Below are 21,786 nucleotides of genomic sequence, written 5' to 3'. Positions count from 1 at the left end.
TGTGGTAGACCAGGATAGAAGGTCACTGTGGCAGAATGGGGGAGTTCCCTCTCCAACCTGCTGTCTCCACCTTTCCTCTCTACTTCTGGCTGTAAGTCCCCATCACTTGCATTGTGCCAACTCTGGTGCACAACAGATGTGTTGATTTAATTCATTAATATAGAGCCAAAAGAGCTAGATTGCTATTGCGAGTTGAGTTAATGATGTCTCTTAGGCATTAAAGCTGATGCAAGAGATGGAAGTAGGCAGGACAGAGCAGCAGCAAGCAAGCAAGAAGTGAAAGAGGACTTGTGGAGGCTTGTTATGCAGGGAAGTTCCTTCCTCTTTCCTGGAAGGGGTTAATTAGATTGGCTGGGCTGCCATGTACAACAACAAAAGTGACAAAGGCCGAAAAAGTTGCATCCTTTAGGCTGAAGTAAGTCAGGCACCTTTGTTAGTGTCAAGGGGAGCCATGTGATATGTGTTTTGACTCAGATTTTGAAAAATGAACCTAAGCTTTCCCTGGATACCTCAGTTGGTATTGGATATCTCTGTCTGAGCACAAGCTTAGATTGACCTTAAGGGACCTGATGAAGTCTCACCACTTGATGCTATAGCTACAGTCACATGTAGCAATAAATTACAGGAAATAAGAACAGTTTATCAGTGATGGGATCTATTCTGGGCAAACTGTTATTTGAATACACTTTATTATTTTCTTTATACATGTCAGTGAATAGATCCAAACACATTGCAGTGCAACATTTAATTAAGAATAAAAGAGGTTTGACAGAAAGGAAATTACTGTACAGGTGACTCTTGACATTATTCTCAAGCAATCAAAATGCTGAAAATTAGTCTCTGAAGGTCCACCAAGCATCCAAGGAACATGTAGTGGGCATGTTACATAAATCTGTGTTGAACAGTAGATTTCTACTCTGTTTTGTATATCACAGAATCATCCGATCAGTACAATAAATAACTATCAAAGAGAACCAACAGAGAAAGAAAGAGGCAAAGTGTGCATGACTGAAGATTTTTCAAATACCACTTTAATTATATCTATGCTGTGATGTAGACTACTTGCCATAATTCTCTAAAAGTCAATTTTTGCATATTTCCATCTTCTTCGTGTGCCACTAATGTAAAGACTGAAGAATGATATGTGAGTTATTTGTGCTACTGTCAATATGTACGTGTCTATCTGTCAATGGGAGAAGTGTGGGGATGATATGTCATTTAAAAATGCTGATACGTAATAATTGCTACTGACTAGAAGAGGATAACTGCTACCATACTTAGCATTGCTGTAATCATTTCCATCTTCGAAATACTTTCTAAATGTTAATTAGGTACTGTAACTCACTGAAAATTTCTGTCAAAAATGGGTTTTTTTTGACATCCAGTTGGGTTATTTTCTCCTGGAAGCAGATAATTTTTTAAAAATGGATGAAACTGACATGGAAAAAAAATTCGAACAGGAAAAGGTGTATGGATATAAATGGGAAGATTTTTGTTAAAAAATATTGGTTGGTGTCTTGCAGTAATCACAACGAGTGTTCTCATATGCATGCTCTTACTCTATGCGGAAAAAGAGACTAGCTCAGCCGTGACTACATGGTCTGACATACGCCAAAGCCACTGCTCAATCCGTCATGAGAACAAACTGAAGTACATGTCCAGGAACATGGTTTGGACATGCAGCCTGCACCTAGATAAGAAACATGCACAAACCACAACAACACCACCTCTGTTGAGGAAGTCAGACAGGCTACAGGTAGAAAAGTGGAGCAATTTGCTGCTCATGAATTGAGTGTGAGATAAATCAAAGAGTTTTAGATATGTTCAGATAACAATGGGCAATGGAGTTTTCTGAAGAGAGCCCCAAAGCAGCTTGGAGCAACCCCATAGTGTGTGTGGGACTTTTGGATGGCCTTATTTGCCTCCTGCATTCCTGAGCAGAAATACTCCTGCACATGCAGCGTGAGTGTGATGGTGATGGAGACTGCTGACTGCAGCATGCCATGGCAACATGGATGCTCTGAGTACCTGGAGGCATGTGCAGTGCCTTCAGGCATGCTGGGCTCAGGGCATCACTGTCCTCTCTTTCCCTCCCAGGTAGTATGTGCTGGGCATTCTGGACTCGTGTGCCCCACATCTCAGACAGATGCAGAGAATACCCGCAAGTCCCCACAGATGAGATATTCAGGTTGTAATAGCATCAGGCAAAACAATTTTATATTTTCCTTTCTTTCTTTTCCTCTCTTCTCTCTGGCATGCACAGTAGAACAGAGTGAATGCATGAATCTCTGCTGTTTCAGTGCAAACTCCAGCAGCTTAAATTACCTACAGGTGAAAGTGTGCTTAGTCTCAGCCTTGGCACATTTTGTACTGAAATACATGAGTACGCTCCTACTTTAGTAACTCTGCTGCAAAGGATAGAATAGGAGATAATAACAAGCATCTATTACATTGTTAAACTGCCCAAATTAAGTTCATTATTGATGATCCTGGACTTTGTTTTTTGAAATGTTGGTATAGTGTACAGTTATCTCAACCTGCATATCAAAACTGGACAGGGGATCAATTATAAAAGCACTGTTCTTCATTGCCAGCCAGGACCCCTTTGTGCTGGGCTCTGCCTGCATGTCTTTGTGGCAGAAACCATTCTTCGCTTGGAGGATGAACAAGGCCTGATGGATAAACCAGGCAATAAGTGATATATAGAAAAAGGGGTCAAGTAACTCCACTGTGGTGATACAACAGCTCTGGAACAGGTCTACAGCAGTCTGTGTTTCCTCAGAAGTTCTTATATTCCTGTGCTCTGCTCTGTGTCAGTGTTATCCTCTGTCTCAAATAATTTTCAATGGCATGTGAAGTAGTAGGCAATAAAGCCATTCAGTTACTGAGGGCTTATTACATTCCTAGGATTTTGCAGAAAGCCTATTTAGGAAAGGTGACACATAGTTACCAATGGATTAGGGTTGCTATTCACAATTTAGACACTGTAAAGTGAGTAGGGATCATGATGTTTGTGGAATAATGTTTACTGTGACTGGATTGAAATGCAGCTGCATATATGCTTCTGAAAAAAATGAACCGGAGATGACAGTTTGAGCTAAATCTCTCAAAAAAATTTTCTGTCATAATCCTTGGGTGGGCATGCTGGAGAGAGACATATCTAGTTTTGGTACTTCTTCTGCACTAAAATAAAGAAAAAAAAGAAGTCAGAAAGATCTGCACATCCTGAACAGAATAAATGCTAATATTGTCAAAAGTCTTGACAGTATTTGCAAAACAAGCTTAGCTTTGTTTGTTTGTTTGTTTTTGTGCAGGGAACTGCAGGTTTTGCAGAGAGGTGCAGCATTACCAAAGCTTTCCCATGGCTCCTGAGTGAGGATCCTAATTTGTCCCAGGTCTGCTGGAGCACTCCTGAGTCTGTGGCTCTGCAGGGGTGTTTGGCCTGTGTTTTTCTATGAAGACATGAAAATGTCCTTTTCTGTCTCCCGTGTGCTAAATGTTTTTAAAATAGAGAATCTCCTTTTCTGCTCTGGAATCCCAAGGGATTGGTTAAGCCTCCTGACTTTTTTTCTTTTTCACCTCAGCAAGGAAAAATTGTTTCATCGTGCCCTTTTGTTACTGAATGATCACTCTGACATGGATTCAGCCTGATGTAGTTCATTGAGAAGTACTAAAGGGTCACCGAATGCTATTAGTTATATCGTTACTGATGACCTGAAGGATGGAGCTTTGGTTTCAAATCCATCAATTTTCAGCTAATGATCATTAACAAGTAAAGACACAGAAGGGCTATTTTATGGTACACTTGCACCTCATCTATTATACACAGGTAGTACATCTTCTACTGCAGATGTGAAACCACCCAGATGAAGTGAATGATGGAACACAAAACTGATTTTCAGTCTCCCAGATTCATTTTGTGAAGAAAGTACTCATTCACAGTAACTGGTGATAGAAAGAATTTATGAGCTACTGGACAATAAATGACGCAAAATCTCAGCAGTTCAACTGATCAGTCAGAATGTACAAGTGTGATCTCTTTTCACGGCCTTGGCAGCTCATGATCCTTTGGGACACCAAATTGACCTTGGAATTTAATAGCCTACTTCTTCCTACAACAAATAAAATTAAAATCTTCTTGTTCTAATGAATCATTTCCAGGATTGTTAATTAGAAGTCTTGGCCCTAACAGAGATACAGGATATGGGAGACCACTACCTGCTGACTTTTGGGGACTGATTCAAATCCTGTTGGAGGCAATGGGTGACTTGATAGGGCTTTGAATTAGGTCGTTAAAATTAGTATCTATGAGCAAGTCACTTTATCTTTCTGAACCGCTGTGTTCACATGGGGACAGATAATAATTACTTACATCAAGATGTTTAGGGCATTTTGTGATGTGTCTCTGGACAACATTATAGAAGGACAAATTAGTAATTTAAATGTGCATAATCTATTATTTATTCTAAATTGTATGCAATACATATCGTAGTTTATGATGGAATTAATATCTGATTCTGTAGTAATTGGTAGTTAGCTGTAAAGGGATCACAAAGAAATGCAAATAAAACAAATTAACATGTATGAAGTAAAGGATTTGTGAGAATACCTAAAATCACATAAAAACTTTATGAAACATAAAAAATAATTATGATACAAGCAGAAACAGTACTAAACTATGATAAACCTGTGGTGTTAGTAATTCTTATCTTTGTAGTTAAGTGGTGACAAGTACGTACAAAATATACAGAAAATCTTATTGTGCAATATAATGAATACTAAGGCTTAATAAAGAGGATCAGATGCAATGGTAATTAATGCAGGGTAGATGCTAACTTGGATTAATTACACCAGCTTCATTTAGACAGTTCCAGGAAGGAATCTGAGCTGCTTATACTGTTAATATTTACTTTGTATGTGGCAGACTTTTTTTGGTAAAATTTTATTTGGATATTTTGCATAAATTACCCCTTCCTCAGTTAATTTTTTTTTTTTTTCTGCATTCCAATGAAAGTGTATCCATATTTGTTAAAAGGCACTTATTTTAAAAGAAATATTAATTTGGGGACAGTTCATCTCCTCACCTTGGGCTGACGCTCAGGCCAATGCCGCCTCTCCTCCCCTTCCTTGCCCCAGGTTTTGCACTGGAAGGAAACATCAGCCTGGTGGCACACAAAAGCAGTTTTCTGATCTGATGATGGAGAAACCTCAATCCCAGAGTATGGAAGGGAAGTCTGCAATGTCTACGTGTAGGAAAAATCAATCATGGAGCAAGTAAGGACACCTTAGTCCTACTGAAACCTGGAGTAAAACTTCTGTTGGCTTTTTTAGGACTGAGGCCTCTCACAGACTTGTAGTCTGTCTGTTACAAAAGGCAAGGAAGCTCCAAATCTCCCCTTTTTGCCCCTTTTTGTAGAGAACTTCTCCGTGGGGCTCATAGGGCAACTGCAGCAAAGGGTGAGGGGTGACCTGCAAAAAAGGCTACAGCCCTACATAGGCATTTCTCTTCCCTGGCGAACTGTCCTGTAGATCTATGGTGATTTAGTTAACTTAGGAGATAAAAACATGCTTCATGTTGGTTTGGAGCAAACACTTTGCACAATGCCTCTGGGGATTGAAAAAGCCAGGAAAAAAAAGAGCGTTTTCTCTTACCAGGAACCACCCTAAGATCAAGCCTGTGCCAAGGCAACCCAATTTATTTTTTATTTTTTGTTTCTCATAAGTGATCTGATGAAACAAGAATGCCAGTAAGTAACACCATTTAATATAGGGAGTTTGGGTCAGTGTGTCTTTTCAGTTTCTCCTTTTGGTATCAAAATGTTATTTTTATAGACACAGCACAGCAATCCTCAAATTGCCACTCAGAAAACTCAGAGCATGTAACGAGAAAACCACAAAAAATACTTGAAGATGGGAAGCAAAACAAGCTAATCCATCTCTTAATGTCATCACTTAGTGTCACCGCCATTCTGGATGGAAAAAACAACCACATCCCCGATTATCTGTAGTCTGTGCTCATATGGGAAAAGATTTGTGTGGGCCAAGCTGCTTGGGCCTGAAAAATGACTTGAAAAATTGTGAGCTTTCACTGTTATTAATAAGGTCAAAATGTTCTTTTATTTAGGGGGGAAAAAAAAAAAAAGAAACACTCAACACCTAAACACTGTAAAGTGAAGTGCAGCAAATCCAGAAGTTAATATAAAATCCACATGTCAATCTGTCTGTGGGAAGTATTTTGAAAGCCAAAGGCAACTCAATAAAAAAGGCAGCAGAAGCAGCAACATTTCAATTAGGTGAGAAGAGAGTAGGCCCTGACACTTCGTTACTGAACTGCCTCTTCCCAAATACTGCTTTTTTTTTTTCCCTTTGTCCCAGTTAGTTCATTAATGGTCTCCAATTAGGACAAGATTTCTTACAAGATCTCCCGTTACTAACCTTTGCTTTCTTTTTTTTTTTCCCTGCCCATTTCATAAGTACAGTTGTAGAATTGTAGTATAACTTTTGAAATCTGAAGGGCCGAATTGCCATTAGTGATGGTACATTAAATCACTGAGCCCCAGAGAACAAAGATGTTAAGTGGTGAAGTAGCAAGAACAGAAAGAAAGAGATGGAAAGAGAGGAAATCACAGCAAAACTGACCAGTTCTTGGTCTTGTCAAATGCACCTGCCTTTCTTCCAGCTCTCTTGCCTCTAGGCATCACATAAACTCTGGGAAGAAGTGATATCAGTCTCTGACTTTGATGAGGACTGTGGCAGCAGGGAGCTTTGTTTTCTGTGTCTGCCTCTGCAGCAGAAACTTCAAGCGTGTTTGCTGTGCAGGCTGTAGAGATGTCCCTGCCACCTCCAAACCAGGCAGCTTTGTCCAGGACAGGGCAACTAGTATGATTGTCATCAAAGTATTTATTTAGGATATATAGCTCCCTATAAGTGCTCCAAGTCCTTTCAGTGGATCTGTTTTACCTTTCTTAATTTTCCCACTTTTTAGCTGTTTAGATGACAGAACAGAGCTAGGATGGGAGTCTGGGATAAGTAAGATAAGACAGATTTCTGCTCCTCAAAAACCTGCTGAGTGGTGAAGTGTTTCCTGTTTTAAATTTGCTGCTTTCTGATTTCTTTTTAATCTTAAATTATGAAGCTCAAGAGGTATAAAAACAGTGTTGAAAAGATCCAAAGAAATTGCACTGACTGAAAAAACACAGCGTAGCACCTCATTCCATGTTAATGAATCGCTCTCCTCATAACTTCATTCAGAAATCTGCCAGCATACTTGCAAAATAAAATGCTTCTGAATAACGCATATAAAAGCTTCCAGTTCCTGAAGGATATATGTATTTTGTCAAAGCAAGAAGAAAACATTCAGCATAACACAAGAAAACTATCTACTCCCTAGCTGTGACAGTTTATTCCACTCTAACTGGCACATCTATATCAAGATGCATAAAAAATAGGAACTAAAAATTGAGCTGTTATAAACTTGGGAACTTAGTATTTCATAGGTATATTATGCTAAATGGCTTACCCCTTATTGATTTGCACAGTTATTAATCAGAAAAGCCTGAGTATATAATCCCACCTGATCCTTAGGTCCTTGGAAATGACAGCTAAAGCTGGCAGCTGGCTTAGTGGAAGAATGGTGGGACCAAAAAAAACAAAAGAATATCATGTTGCATTATTCATGTAATTCCACTAACAGAGACACAGGACTTCCATTAACCGTTGTTGCTCAAGAGCAGGGCTTAGCATAAAAGCAGTGCTGAAAATACTAGTATGAGGCTGTGCAAGCCTACTGCCATATATATACATATCTGTTTTTTTAATATTTGTGACCTATGAAAAAATATCAATGTTTTAACATCTAGTTTCTGTCTGAATGAGACATGTGCAGTTCCTTCTGACTTTCCTCATGAATTGTACAGACATATTTAGGTATTTAATTTTGATCACTACAAGCTGCACCAAAATGAAGAAACAGGAACTGGTGTGGCAAGTGCATATGTTGCAAATCACCACCATAAGCAAAGAACTACAGATATAAAAGTTTAAGGCAGCACACTATTCTCGATGTCCAACCTTATCCAGACATTACAGCTATTATAACAATGCCCAGACAAAACAGGCAGGAGCAGAGGACCCTGTTGTATTAGCTAATTACAGTTTAGATAAACGATGGAGGAAAAGAAACATGAATATATGAAATAATTCGCCCACCTTCACTGAGCAAAGCAGCAGGGACTGGACATTCCCTAACCTTTTATTTCTCAGTCTCATGCTTTAGGAAGGGATTCAATTCATTTAGCTTCAGTCTGTACAAATTTAGCATTTAATGTGAGCTAGACATCTAAATCCAGCCATGGTCTATACAGAGGCATATTCAAAGAGCCGCTCATCCTATTTTGGGACAGCATATACAGTATGGGAGAGATAAGCTGTTCTCTGGCAATGCCTCTTTTCCCCTTGACTACAGAAGGAAATGAAAGGATTAATTGCAACTAGATGCCTAACTTTTAATGAAGTTAGTTCAGATGGATCCAAACTTTTTTCATTGGCTCACAGTACATATTTCAATATCCTAGATGCACAACATTGGGATCTTCAGCTCAATATTAGACAAAAATCTGAAATACACTTCAGATATTTGCGCATAAGGACATCTTAATTTAAACTTTCCTACCTATATGTGAATGCCTAAGTAATAGATCTGTAACTTGATTCTGTTGTTTGAAAGCTTTGCCCTTACCTAATATTCTATTTTTCTCCAGCTTTATTTTCAAAGGACTTTTAAATTTTTCATATTACAGTTTTTCATACAAATTTACATGAACAAAACGTTTATGCTATACTGCTGCCATCGCTTTCACTTCTGTAATTACAGAACGTGAATACCAAACTAAACAAATTGGACTGTGGTGGATGAACCTGAAACCTTTACCAAAAACACATCCCCACTTATTCCAGCACCAGGTGTGTGAAACGCAGGTTCTGAGAGGCTGGGAATGCTGTTTCATTTGGGGCTCTACCTGAGTGGCAGACTGCTGCATGTTTTTCAGGCTGCCTTATTTTACTGTGCCAGAGAAAACAGTCTTCTCTTGTAGTGGCAATGTGTATTTTATGTTCTATGAATAATGTATGTTCCCTGTGCGTAACTCTTCACTTCAGCTTTTCAAGGCATAGAGTACTCCAATTTCCTGTTCCAAGCCATGACAAGGACCAACCATGATTACAGAGTTCCTGAAGTTGATAATTTGTTCAAGGAAATAACTTAAATTCATACAAACATCTTTCCAGACTTCTTAGATGGGATTTTTGAGGATTACCACAGAGTCTAAGCCACAGAGAATGTGTGTAAAAGAAGGTACAAAGCTGTCAGTCTCTGCTTCCCAAATTCATCAAATTTTCACACAAACCCCAGAAATGAGTCATAATTTCAGTCATACAATTCTATGTCCATTGCAGATAAAAGTCAACTTACGTCAATGAATTACTGTTTAGTTAAAAGTCAGTGGCATCTCAGAGAAATATGTGCTCTTAAAAAGATATGCTATGGTCATAACATTTGAGGTTTTTTCTTTTTGCTCCAAAGGGCAGAGAGTTTGAAGTTATGTGGAAAGATTTGTGCTGATAACACTCCTGATGTATTTGTATAGTTACCAGTGCATCTGGTCATTTCTGCAAGCAGATCAGCAGAGCTGGGTGTGGGATCTGGATGCGGTTTGTCACTGCACCTTCAGGAACCCAGCCTGGGGCTCTTGAGAGGTTTGTTATAGATGTTTACTTTTTGTTTGAATTTTTACCACAGTCATAATTTCGAACACAGAAAATCAACATGGGAATAATTCTCTGCCTCTTGAATCTTTTGCTTTGTGCCACTTCTCTAGCACAATGACATCCAGTTATGGCAGCAACAGGAACAGGACTTGGGTGAAAGCTTCCCAGCAGCTCTTTGCCCCACCAAGAGCTTTTCCATAAGTGGCAATTACTGAGGTGACTTAAACTTTCTCTGCCTTCCTCTTTGAAGTGCTCCATCATTTGTGGTCAAAAGGTTTATTATTTCTTTTTCCGTCTTGGTATGCTTTTTCATGTCTATATAGAGTATCCCAATGCTAGATAATAACATCAAATAAAGGAAGCAAACAGTGTGGCACTTAGAGAATGCCTTCCATGTAGAACAAAATTTCTTTTTACTTCACATCCCTGGTACGTGATATATGAAAATACTTTACAGAAATTGGTAGGACAGAGATGAGAAATGAGTGGGTAACAAAGGCACTTGTGCTGCTAGACAAGGAAAATAATGTACAAAGACAGAGCTGCAGATGAAGGAAGAATAAGTTGGAGTTTAAAAGCAGCAAAGGTGCTCGAAAAGAATTCTCACAAGACTAGCTACAAATGATGGGAAATGCAAAGAACAGAAATGATGCTTCACATTGATCAGAAGCTAAAGTGAACATGAAAACTCTAAGGTGACAGTTTAAAGAAGACTTGGTGGTACGGAGAGAAGAAAGTGTTTCCAGAGGGTGCAGCAGCATAGCTGCAAACAAACCCCAACGCACAGAACTTCCCAGGGCAGGTGGAGGGGATGACAAGGAACAGAAAGAGCAAGAGGGATGGGGTTCAAGATCAGGCTAGGTGGATGGTGTAAAATATCACTAGATTTAGCCATGCAAGTCAGGATAAGGCTAAGTTATGCAAATAAAGTATATTGTTAAAGCCATCCATACGCACTCTTAAACTAACATATACCCCATACTTACTATAATGCTAATGGCAATTTTGGCTTCTCCTATCTGAGACTCTTTAGTTGAACAGAAAATGAATACCCATTTTAGAAGACATGTTCAGTCAGGCATGAGCTAATACTTGCACAGTCGCAAGGTGGAGGAATCCCAAACTGATAATCCTTGATAAACAAACCAGTTGGTTCCTTATACTTACTTGTGTTGTGCTCACAATATGGACACCTGCTTGCTGTTTTATAATGATTTCTTGGACTGTGAATGATCATGCTTAAACTTTCTACATCTCATGCAATAAGGAACATTTTCAGCTATAGCATAGAATTGTACATTTAGGCTGGGTTACATACGAGGTCAATACATCTTGACTAGACCCTTTGAGCTTTGATAAAGTTCTAACATTGATCTGAAAAGAAAAACGAAGAAGGGAAGTTTCTGAAAAGCTACACTGAGAAGCCTGCTTTGGTAAAACATGTACAAAAATATCAGAGATGGCAGGAAGGAATATAAGAAATACTTTTAATGTTGGATTAAAGAATAAAAAAACTGACTTTTTCTAAAAAAACAGGGTTATTTCTGCATAGAAATGTTATCCCCAGTTCTGGACTTAATATTTGTTTAGGATTCAATCTAACAAAGCCTTTAGGCCAGTAAAGCATGTGAAAAAAAGTTCTGCCAGAAGCTGTGACTAGGAACTCATCTGGATGAAGCAATTGCTCAGAGGTTTTGTTGGATCTTTGCAGAAAATTGATTTAGTTGCTAAGGTGATGTACATACCAGTAAATGAAATGAGTGAGGGACTACATTCTTGGCATGGTCGCAGCTCATATTCCTGTGGCTGAGCTCTCTTAGACTCCAAAACTGGTGGACCTTTACCAAGTAGGGACAGCCTCAGGGCCGGTCTCCTCCACTGAGTTGAAGTGTGTGTGTTGACAAGGACCAGAACTGAGGCTGTGCTGACCGATTACTGTGAGCCTGGGCTTCAGGCTGCCCCCATGTGCTATTTAGTTTAACACTGTCATCATCCCCTTTTAGATTCTTTAACAACCTTTTATTGTAAAACCCCAAAATGTTATGGTTTTTAAGGTACTTTTAGTCTTGATTCTTTCATTGTGGATGGGGACTGGGTCTCTGAGACATGACTGCCCTGCAAATCCATCATATTTCAGATAGTACACTGATAGGTGGGGCAGACACATCTGAGATGCATAGGTAATGCAACTGGATCTATGGAGATGCAAGAGGTAATACAACCCTATACAACATGGGGGTAATTTCACCCAGATTTGATCTCTGTCACTGCAAACAAAGAAGATAAAAATTAGAACACTCTTTAAAAACCTCAAATAAACAGATCCTTCAAGTCATGGGGAAGATGTCTTAATAATAAACCTACTGGCAGGAAAGATGCTGTCACATAAAGAAGAGTTAAATGGAAGAGGAACAGTGTCTGGCTCAATAGGAAATATACGCAGCCTGAACTCTGCCTAGCAATAAAGAGAATATATGCTGTCTGTAAGCAGGAGTACTATGTAATAACACAGCCCCACTACATTTCAGAGCTGGTTTTATAGAACTCTGGATATTTATCTAATTCCTTCACTTCAGCGGGCTTGCTGGGAATTATTTTATGATTGTTCAAGAGAGAAAAAATAGAATCTGAAAAAAGAGCATCTGACTGTCTCAGTATTATGACTTTAATTTTTTTACTCACTTTGCTGTAAGCAAACTGCAGTACATTTTTGAGGAAATAACAGACAGATGTCCGTAGTGAGTTAAATCAAATAATATAAGAGAACATTAAAAGAGGTAGTTTTATATTGGAAAAGACAGATAGTGTTTTCCAGATAGTACTGATGAATTTGATTCAATGATACAATGATTAAATGTCACTTAAACTAAAATCAAACAGGACCTTACAAGAAGTGGCATATACAGCATGTGGAAGTATTTTAAAATTAAAATTCTAGCGAAGCCCAACAGAGGAAGATTATATTTTATATAGATCATGGTATTCTGTATTTATCTGCATTTATTTTCATCAAATAAATGAAATATGCAAGGAGAAAAGGATATTAAAAAAACAATAAAAATGTGTCTCATGCTATTGATTCAAAGAGGAGATGGGCTGAACCAATATTCACTTTTGTGTTACAGTTACCCAATTTGGGGGTCATCTTGTGTAGATTTGGGATGGATTTTAGCTGCCTAAACACAGGTTACTAGACCTATTTTGGGTCTCTAAGGATTATCCAGATGCAGCTCACAGATATGGCAATGTTAAGTAAGTTACACACCTTTCCGGAATGGCAGCTGGAGGCCAGCTGGGACACCTTGACACATGTCAAATGTTGCTAGATGGCTCCTTCTAGGCAATTAGATTCCCCAAGTGGTGTCTACAGTGTAGGGGTGGTTCCAGCTCCAGATTCAGACACCTGTGTTTAGATATCTACATGTAGGTGTGTATAGGTGTGTTAGTAGCTAACACTAGTAGCTGTGAGTACTACTAGTGTAGCAGTACTCATAGGGTTAGCTGGAGCTGCTGTCCCTGCTGCCAGAACTATCCTGTTGTTTTTAATCAAGCGCCAGTCTTCTTAGCATAAAACATACTTGGGACTGCAGTTCAGTGACAACCAAGAATACAGACATTTTGCCTCTGACCAGTGAGGGAAGTTACACTTTGTGATTGTCACAGGTTCACTGACTATTTTTAGGACCTTTCTCATCCAGTAAGAGCCAAGAAATTCAGCTGGATCTATCCAGAAAAATGATTTCTTGTTTTGATGGCAGGACTCACCAGTGCAGTGCCAGATGAGCTAGGTGAAGTGGCTGATGTTAACAGATGTCTAGGTAATGTTCTGTTGCCTGAACATGGGCAATAGGTAGTATGGTTCCATCCAGCAGTGCAGATGGCCACTAGAGGCCACAAGAATCTTGGACTGAGCCTCATGCTGCCAGGCTTTGTACACATGTAAATGCTACTATCACAGATTTGGATTGGGATCTAAAGAGACCAGTCACTTCACCTTCCATCTGGTAAAGGGTAAGCTGCTGTTGAAGACATACAGCTGTGTGTGATTGTCAACAGTTCTGTATCATTAAGAAAAAAAAATAACAGATAGTGCCCTGGATGGATTTCCAGATGGTTATTTACATTTCAACTATCTACAACAAGATATATGTGTGAATATTATACAAAAATGCACTCAGAAGTCTGAGAAAATTCCAGTGAAAACTTAACTAAGCCATTTTTTTTTTTAAGTCTAAGGATGTGTTGTAAGACTCACACATTCTATTTTGATGTCTGCTAAAAGAACGCTGATATTTTTGAAGCTGTTTGCGTACCCGATTCCCACTGTTTTCAGTTAGAATTAGACATCTAGTCCCTTTGAAGCCTGGCTTCAAGTCCCAGGGTTTCAAGCGCAGCCCCTACATGTTCCCATTTCCACATTCATGTCTTCAATTCTGTGCCAACATGGTTGCAAAGCAGGACCCAAACCTCACCATCTAGTTTTGAAGAACACCAAAGCAGAAAGTGAAGTGGTTATTTTACCTCCTTGTTGTGCATACAGATATTCTCTGCATGTTCAGGAGCAAATGGGCGCCAAGGACATCGTGGTGGTTGTGCCTCCAGGGCGGGCAGGCTTGGGGGTCCAGCCAGCCAGGTAGGCAGGGTTGTCTCTGCTGACTGGTGGGGGAGCAGCCAGTGTGGAGCCTCTTCTCTCCATCAGGTGCAGCTGCCACCACCAACAGAAATAAGTTTTCCCTTGGGAGAACAGGGATGGTGCTGAATCGCTTCAGGTGACAACCTCCCTTGGCCAGATTTACTGAGGGATTTTAACGCTTAAGGATACCTGGAGACCTGGACTTTACAAAAGCATTACTGATCTAGGAAAATTCCTTGTTAGGAATATGTTTTAATTGCAGTGTGTGTTCCCCTGCACCTGTATGTGCTGAAATTACAGATGTGTTTGCAAAAAGGAACTTTGCACGAGGAGAAATTAACACTGAAGACTATGTTTGCTTTTTTGCTTTGAAGACAAACCAAAATATGAAATGTGGACTCTCTCATGGAATAAAGGTTCCAGCATATTCAAATTCAATTAGTTACAAGGGTGTATTTTTTTTTCAGCATTCTAACATAAGAAGATAAACATGCTATACAATATTAATTATAAATATATGCAAGAATGAGATTAACTTCAGTAAAGTATGAAAGCTGAAGCAGGACCTGAAGTGTTTCCACTGTAACAAAACAAACTTTTAAGAACATTAGAAACATTTTACTGTTTTTCCCCACGAAAACATAATCAAATTCAGTATGTTTTCACAGAATACGTCGATACAGAGGTAATCACATTTGCTAATGGAAAACCTGTTCTGCTGGAATAACTTGATCAGTCCCAGTGAAGACATTCAGTCTGGACCCATAAACACTTTCCCTCTCCCAACAGCCCGCTCATATTGAGGACATATTACATTCTTCGTGATTTTAAAATCTTTTTCAGTCTATTTTTTTCTTCCACTTGGTACATTATCTAAAGGACATGTCTCTCTATGCTTGTGGTTTACAAAAAGCTAAATTAAAATTTACTGGGCTAGAAGAATAGGGAAGAATTTTTCCCACATTTGGTAATACTTTCTTTTTCTTTTTGTCTTAGGAACAGCTGGAAAATGGCTCCCTATTTATTTTTTAATCATGCACACCCACAGCTGTGTAAAAGAGGTGATTGCTCACCACTGTTGCTAGCTAATGTCACAGTGCACTGCTCCTGCTGTTTAACAATGGGAAGAGCTTTCTAACGAACATGACATTGCCAGAAACCATGCTGGTATTAGATAGTCCAGAAGCATTGTTTAATATAATCATGGGATTAGCTGCCTTCAAAATATATTGTTTTATTTTCTGGACTTACCTTCTTCAAAGGCTGTGGTGTGATAAATGTCATCATTAAGACCATGTGACATATGCATGGTGAGCTTTCAAACCAGGAGTCTCTTATCTGTTAATTGTGCAGTAGTTTTGTTTTTTTTTTCTGCTAGGATAGATTCCTTCAGCAGATAGAAAATAGCTGTTCACACCTCTCCTCTGCCTTTTGTTTGAGTTCTTCTTCTTGTTCTTGTGTTTTCTATTGTCTATTCTAATTTTTATAGGGAGTGCTAGTGCACTGCAATGCCAGGAGAAAAGGGGTTTGAGAAGACTATGACAGATGTCAAGGTCCTACCATGTGGTGCAGAGATTTAGAGGGAATATTTGTACATGAAAAAGGACAGAAGAGAAGGCCAGGAGCTCACTCTGAGTTGAGTCAGCTCTGAGGCTTTACAGCTGAATTAGCTTGGCCTTATCGCTTGTCTGGGGCAAACCTTGCTGTGTGTCAGCTGCAGATTTCCCCTCCTGCTACAGCCTCCATCCCTTGCTGGAGGTGAAAGGAGCAGACTGCAAGATGGGTCATGATGAGAAACGTTAAAATCTTCTAAAATTCCTTACTCCCTTCCATTTCCCTTTGTGCTATATAGCAAGAGGTCATATCAGCACCTGTATGCTCAGAGGAGCAGCTTCGCTACTGCAGCTGCTCAGCTGCTGGACAGTATCTGGCTCATAGCACAGTGGAGATCAAGCACAGTCCCTTGTAGATGCACCCCAAGATGTTTTGAAATGCAGATCTGTCTCACTCAACAATCCTTCCAAGCATGGAAAGGGTATGACAATGTTTTTGTGGTTAGTAATAATTTATTCCCCAAAGTAAGCATCAAGATCTGCTAATTAAGGTTAAATTACCAAATAATCTGATTTCTGAAAATGGATAAAATAAAATGTACTTCAAAAAGTATTTACTAAATGAAATTAGCTGAATTCTTCTTTTGAAATGATGTCTTTATAAGTTTAAAATTGGGGAAATCCCAAGCTAACCCAGTTTTAGAAATAAATACTTGAAAATGAACCAAAATCTTTCTTTAGAGTTGACTTAAACATCTGTTTGATCCAAAACACATTATATCATTCTTTGAGGAGCGGATGGAGGGAGGCAAAAGAAGAGAATCTGCTAAGTGAACCTGATTGATTTTTTTCTTTATAATTTTTTCTTTTTGTTTGGCTACTGTATCAAAAATTCATTTGTTCCCACAAACCATAAAGCCTTGCTAAATCTGAAGCTAAATTACTGTAATTGAAAAATGCCTTGGACCCTGGGAGGATGTGCTGGTGTCTGGAAAGAAAATCCATAATTCACAGACACTATAAAATGACCACACTAGGTAGATAAGAAAAATAGGAAAAAGCCCAAGCTAGTACTCATGCATACACATAAAATGCTACAACAGTGGTCTCATATAGTGGCATTTTCAGCTCCTACATGTAAAGGAGTGAAACAGGTGACTATTTTGTAGCAGCAGCAAAAAAATATTTTGTTTTCAGTTACAAACTTTTCATTTATTACTGTGCCTGTTCCTGGAAGAATGAGTTGGGACTAAGGTCTTCACTGAACAGTAAAAGCAGGGATTAGAGAAAGCGTGAAGATTTTTCAATTTAAAATAATAGACAGAAAGAGGTGCAAGACAGTTTGAAGAGAAGGTTCAGAAACGTCTCGATAACAGAAGTCCCTGGAGTCTGCCGAGGAAATGAGGAAGAGGGTGGGGAAAAGCTGGGGATCTTTTGAGGGTGGAAAAGAAAGAGCAGGGGAAGAAACAGGCAGCTGTCAATTAGCAATGCATTGATACTGTACATCTACTAGAATACTAAATGTATGCAATAGTGATGCTATCACAATCTTAGCGTAACGGCCAGGCTGCTGTTTATGAACACATGAACCATGGACCCCTTCTCTGGGAGGTTTTAATAAGTGTTGCAAGGAATCTTCATCCCTTACTACATACAGCTGTTGCATATTCATGATTTTCCCCTAAAAGGGTGTTAATATGACCTTTATGAGTCATGGGGGAGAGTGAGAGTGGCTGGTCCCTGGTATCCCAGGTATCCCAGGTCTGAGGTAGGTGCTGGAGGCAGGGGATACCCAACTGAGGACAGGGACCATCAATGTTTGTTTCTGTTGGGGCAGAGCTTCAGCCTGAGCATGGGCTGTGCTGGGGGATGCTCAGCTGTGTTCGTCACTTGGCCTGATGTGTTTGCTCTGGTTTGGTTGGTTTTTTTTGGTCAGTGTTGGTATTTTATTGGTTCTAACAGCTGGTCTGGGTATGCGTGATGGCAGCAGTTGCAGCAGCAACAGTCATTTTAATCTGGAAATCACCAGGGTGCGTGGTATATATAATTTATGTGCTGTTTCCAGTTTTGGGAACCGAAAAATCAAGCTTCCCTGGTGATAGGAACTGTGGAAATTAATAATAAAAAGGGAAGAGCAATACGGGGCATGACCTAGTCTTCTGTGAAAATAAACAAATCCAAACGAAACAGCAAAATATGCGATCTCATCACACACCTGTTCCATCTGCCCTTTCTGAGAGTATCTCCCTGGAGACCCATTGAGCATGGGACTTTTAAGGAGTTCACCATACCCCAATGGCTTAAAAAGCCACTTGCTCTGCAGAGATACTCAATGTTTTTGTTTAGAGGAAATCAATGTGTTCCGGTAGCATCTGCCTGGAAATCCCCTCTGGTAGGAGGAGGAGGTGAGGTTCCAGTGCGGTGGTAGTACAAGCAAAACACAAGAGGCTCTTCATCCCACAAAGATCTAATAATTGCACAGCAATGTGTTAACTGCACCGGATTAAGAGATAGGTGGACAGCTAAGCTTGTTAAACATTACAGGATTCTGGGCAGAGAAGGAAGGGAGAAAAGTGGAAAAACTGTCTAATTTAAAACAGATTAATACAGTACTTTGGGCTGCATATATGCAACTTAGGTAGACATTAGTATCTCATTTGGGTTTAGTGTTCGTTTCCTCTGGTGCACCCTCAGCACCAGGTCTGCCAGTCCAGGTTTGGCCCATTGCACCAACTGCTGTAAAAATACACAATAAACTGCTCACACTATAAAGAAAGAAAATAATCCATCAGCATCCCCATCTTGGAGACGAGGAGCTGAGGTAGCAAGAGATTAAGTGGAACATCTGACGTCATGACAGAAATCTTTGGCAGTGCTGTCAGCAACATTCATATCTCTTCTGTCCTAGCCCAGTGTAGCTAATGACGGGGTACATTCATCATCTTCTGAAACAACTCCAACTTTATCTATCAGTTCAATGCAGTATGTGGAATTTCTTCGCTTGTATTGTTCACAGAACCTGAATATTAAAACACTGTTTTAAACAACTTTTATGCCACACTCTTTTTCATTTCTCATTTTATGGATACCTGACTTCTATCTGGGATTTTTTTTTCCCTCCACACACAACAGATTCTAGAGCAAAAATATGCTGTTCAGCCAGTCTGGCCTGCAAAGAAGCCTCTTTTATTTATTTCACATGGACAGCTGAGATAATGGTACAGATCAGGAGATGTCATCATGGTTTCAGCATCCCCCCTACAAAGAAATCAGTCATATCCTGTTGAATCTAGACTTTTCATCTTTTGCCCCAAGAAACCCCAACTGTTAAGCATACTGGGGGCAGGTTCTCAAGGTCATTTCCTGTCAGTGAAGGTTGAAACTGTGCATCTTGTTGCTTCTGCTTTTATAGGTGCAAGCCCTGACGATGGAAGGGCAGTAGGAAGCAATCACGCTGTCCTGTGTGCAGTGGGAGAGAATTCAGCAGGAATTTGGGAGGAGATGAGATGTGCTGCAATGCTCTGGAAAAATGTCTGCTACCATCAGAGTGGCTACAGAGAGGCATTTCAGTCCTTTCCATTATGAAAAAGTGGGATTTTCCCTATAGATGTACTTCCTCGTATTTCTTCTATATATTCTGGTGAAATGACTGCTACTTGGGAACACAAAGAAAGGGAAAAATAGGCATCAACAACTAATCAATTCCACTCACTTTTCTAAAGACTTTGTAAACTCACTCTAAGAGTTGATTGTTCTCCGTTAAAGGTGTTCAGGCTTTTACTTCCGACAATCCCTCTGAAAGGACAATACAGACTTCAGGCATTTTAAATGCAAAGCAGTTCAGTGCAGATCACAGTTAAAATTTTAGCTCCGTTACAGCTTTGTTACCAAAGGCCAAACACTGTTCCTGGTGTTGTGCAGCACCATGAAATGGGGAAAGTAACATTCAACTTTTCAAAGGTTTGAGTTTATTCATGACTTTGCTATGAGACTTGAATCAAGGCATTAATCCTGCAACCTGGTTTCAGGAGCACCCTGAGAAGGACACTCTGAAACCAGGGCTATCTATACCAGCACTAAACCCTGCCAAGCAACATATTCAAGGTGCTTGAGCTATGTCATCTATATTGTTTAAATGTCACATTTTCAGAATGGCTCTTGGCGTGCTTTTGGCTCATGTCAAAATACCTTCCTCCTAAGTAACTCCTAGCTATTATTCAGATACAAAGGCAAAACACTGCTCCCAGGAGGCAGTGTGCACACATCCAGTATATTCTGAAGGGCAAAGGAGTATAATATTGTGGAAATGCACAGTACTCTGTACATTTGCCTTCATGCCAAGAAACAGTCTGAAATTCAGTTAATGTTGTGTCAGCATTAGCATTTCCATATAGTCAAGAGCCTGCTTTTGAACTGAATCTCCCTGATCATGCTTTGGTTTACACCACAGAGAAGGCTTGGAGAACCTGAGCTGGATTTCTCTTTGATGACACTAACTCAGAAAATGTGCACAACTAGCACACCCCATCTGTCAAGCTCCAGAAGACTGGACTAGAGGTAGTCTGCAATTAGTCCCTTAGATGTGTGCTTTGTGGATACTGGGTCCTTGGCACCATCTTCTCCATCCTACACATCCCCTCCTGCTCCTCCTTGCTCATCCAGACCTAATGTGGAGATTCATGCACCAGTTACACACAGTTACCCAAGCAGTGGCATGGCCACACTGTCATGTGTATTAAAGAAGGACAGCTCTTGTCCACCTGGAGCTGGAGAAGGATACCCATGCATACTCATGGTGAAGGTGTTTCTTATGCCTTCTAGCATTGAGGTTGTAGATGAATCCTAAATGGACCATACAATAGTAGCACTGAATATCTTCCAGAGAGCATGGGTATAACTCTTATATCACCACATAAAAGAGATACCACAGATAAAATTGTCATTATGACCTCTCTTGGATCCATAGTACAGTTGTCAAACCAAGATCCTGAACCAAGAAGTGCTGCTGTGACAGTGGCTGCTGTGTTTGAAAATCTTAAGGTATCAAAGACAATGTGCAGGGCCAACTAAGTGGGCTTGAAACCCATCAAATGGGTTTCAACACAGGTATAAATGGCAGCATAACAAAATTTCAAGCAGCCAATCAGAATACAAGTCTGTGAAATGTATGACCTTGGTCGTGAGAAGACACAGGTCAAAGTTGTGTTTTTTTCTCTCCCAGAATGACATTAATATTTTGGAGATTGATTCCACAAAAGCAAACTTCACAAAAGACTTGTTTTTCTAATGTACTCAACCAAAACCTCAAAGTTAAACATCACAGAACTTGAAATTGTTTGCAATTTCCATCCAGTCTTGGGTTCATTTTAAGTGGGTCATGTCAGTGCCAGGATATGATATCTGCTGCATGACCAGCTTGAAATATCACTACGATTCTTTGAAGGCCACTGGGCATTTTCAGCTTGAAATTTCATAAGGCTGCTACTGTAATCACTGTACCCCAGGGAAATTCAGTATCCCCACAGGCTCATACCTGTTCTGCTGCAGTGTACTCGCTTTGCACTGTTACACTCCCACCTGTAATTTAAACCATGCAGGTGTTACCTGATCCAGGCCTCCTCCTGGCTTTACGTGGACACTGTTTCTGTAGGATTGCTTCTTCACAGAGCTTACTGCAAAAGCATGTTGGTAGAAGGGATGGGATGAACCTTGATCACAGGCACTATGATCAGGTTGCTCCCAGGTCACCAGTGAGATGAAGACTGACTGTTCTTTTTTCTTGTTTACAAATGCCAAGATGGACAATTAGCAATTTTTTGTTTTCGAAAAAACACT

Source organism: Patagioenas fasciata, chromosome 1 (assembly GCF_037038585.1).
Source record: "Patagioenas fasciata isolate bPatFas1 chromosome 1, bPatFas1.hap1, whole genome shotgun sequence".
NCBI lineage: Eukaryota > Metazoa > Chordata > Aves > Columbiformes > Columbidae > Patagioenas > Patagioenas fasciata.
This window is presented reverse-complemented; position numbering follows the sequence as displayed.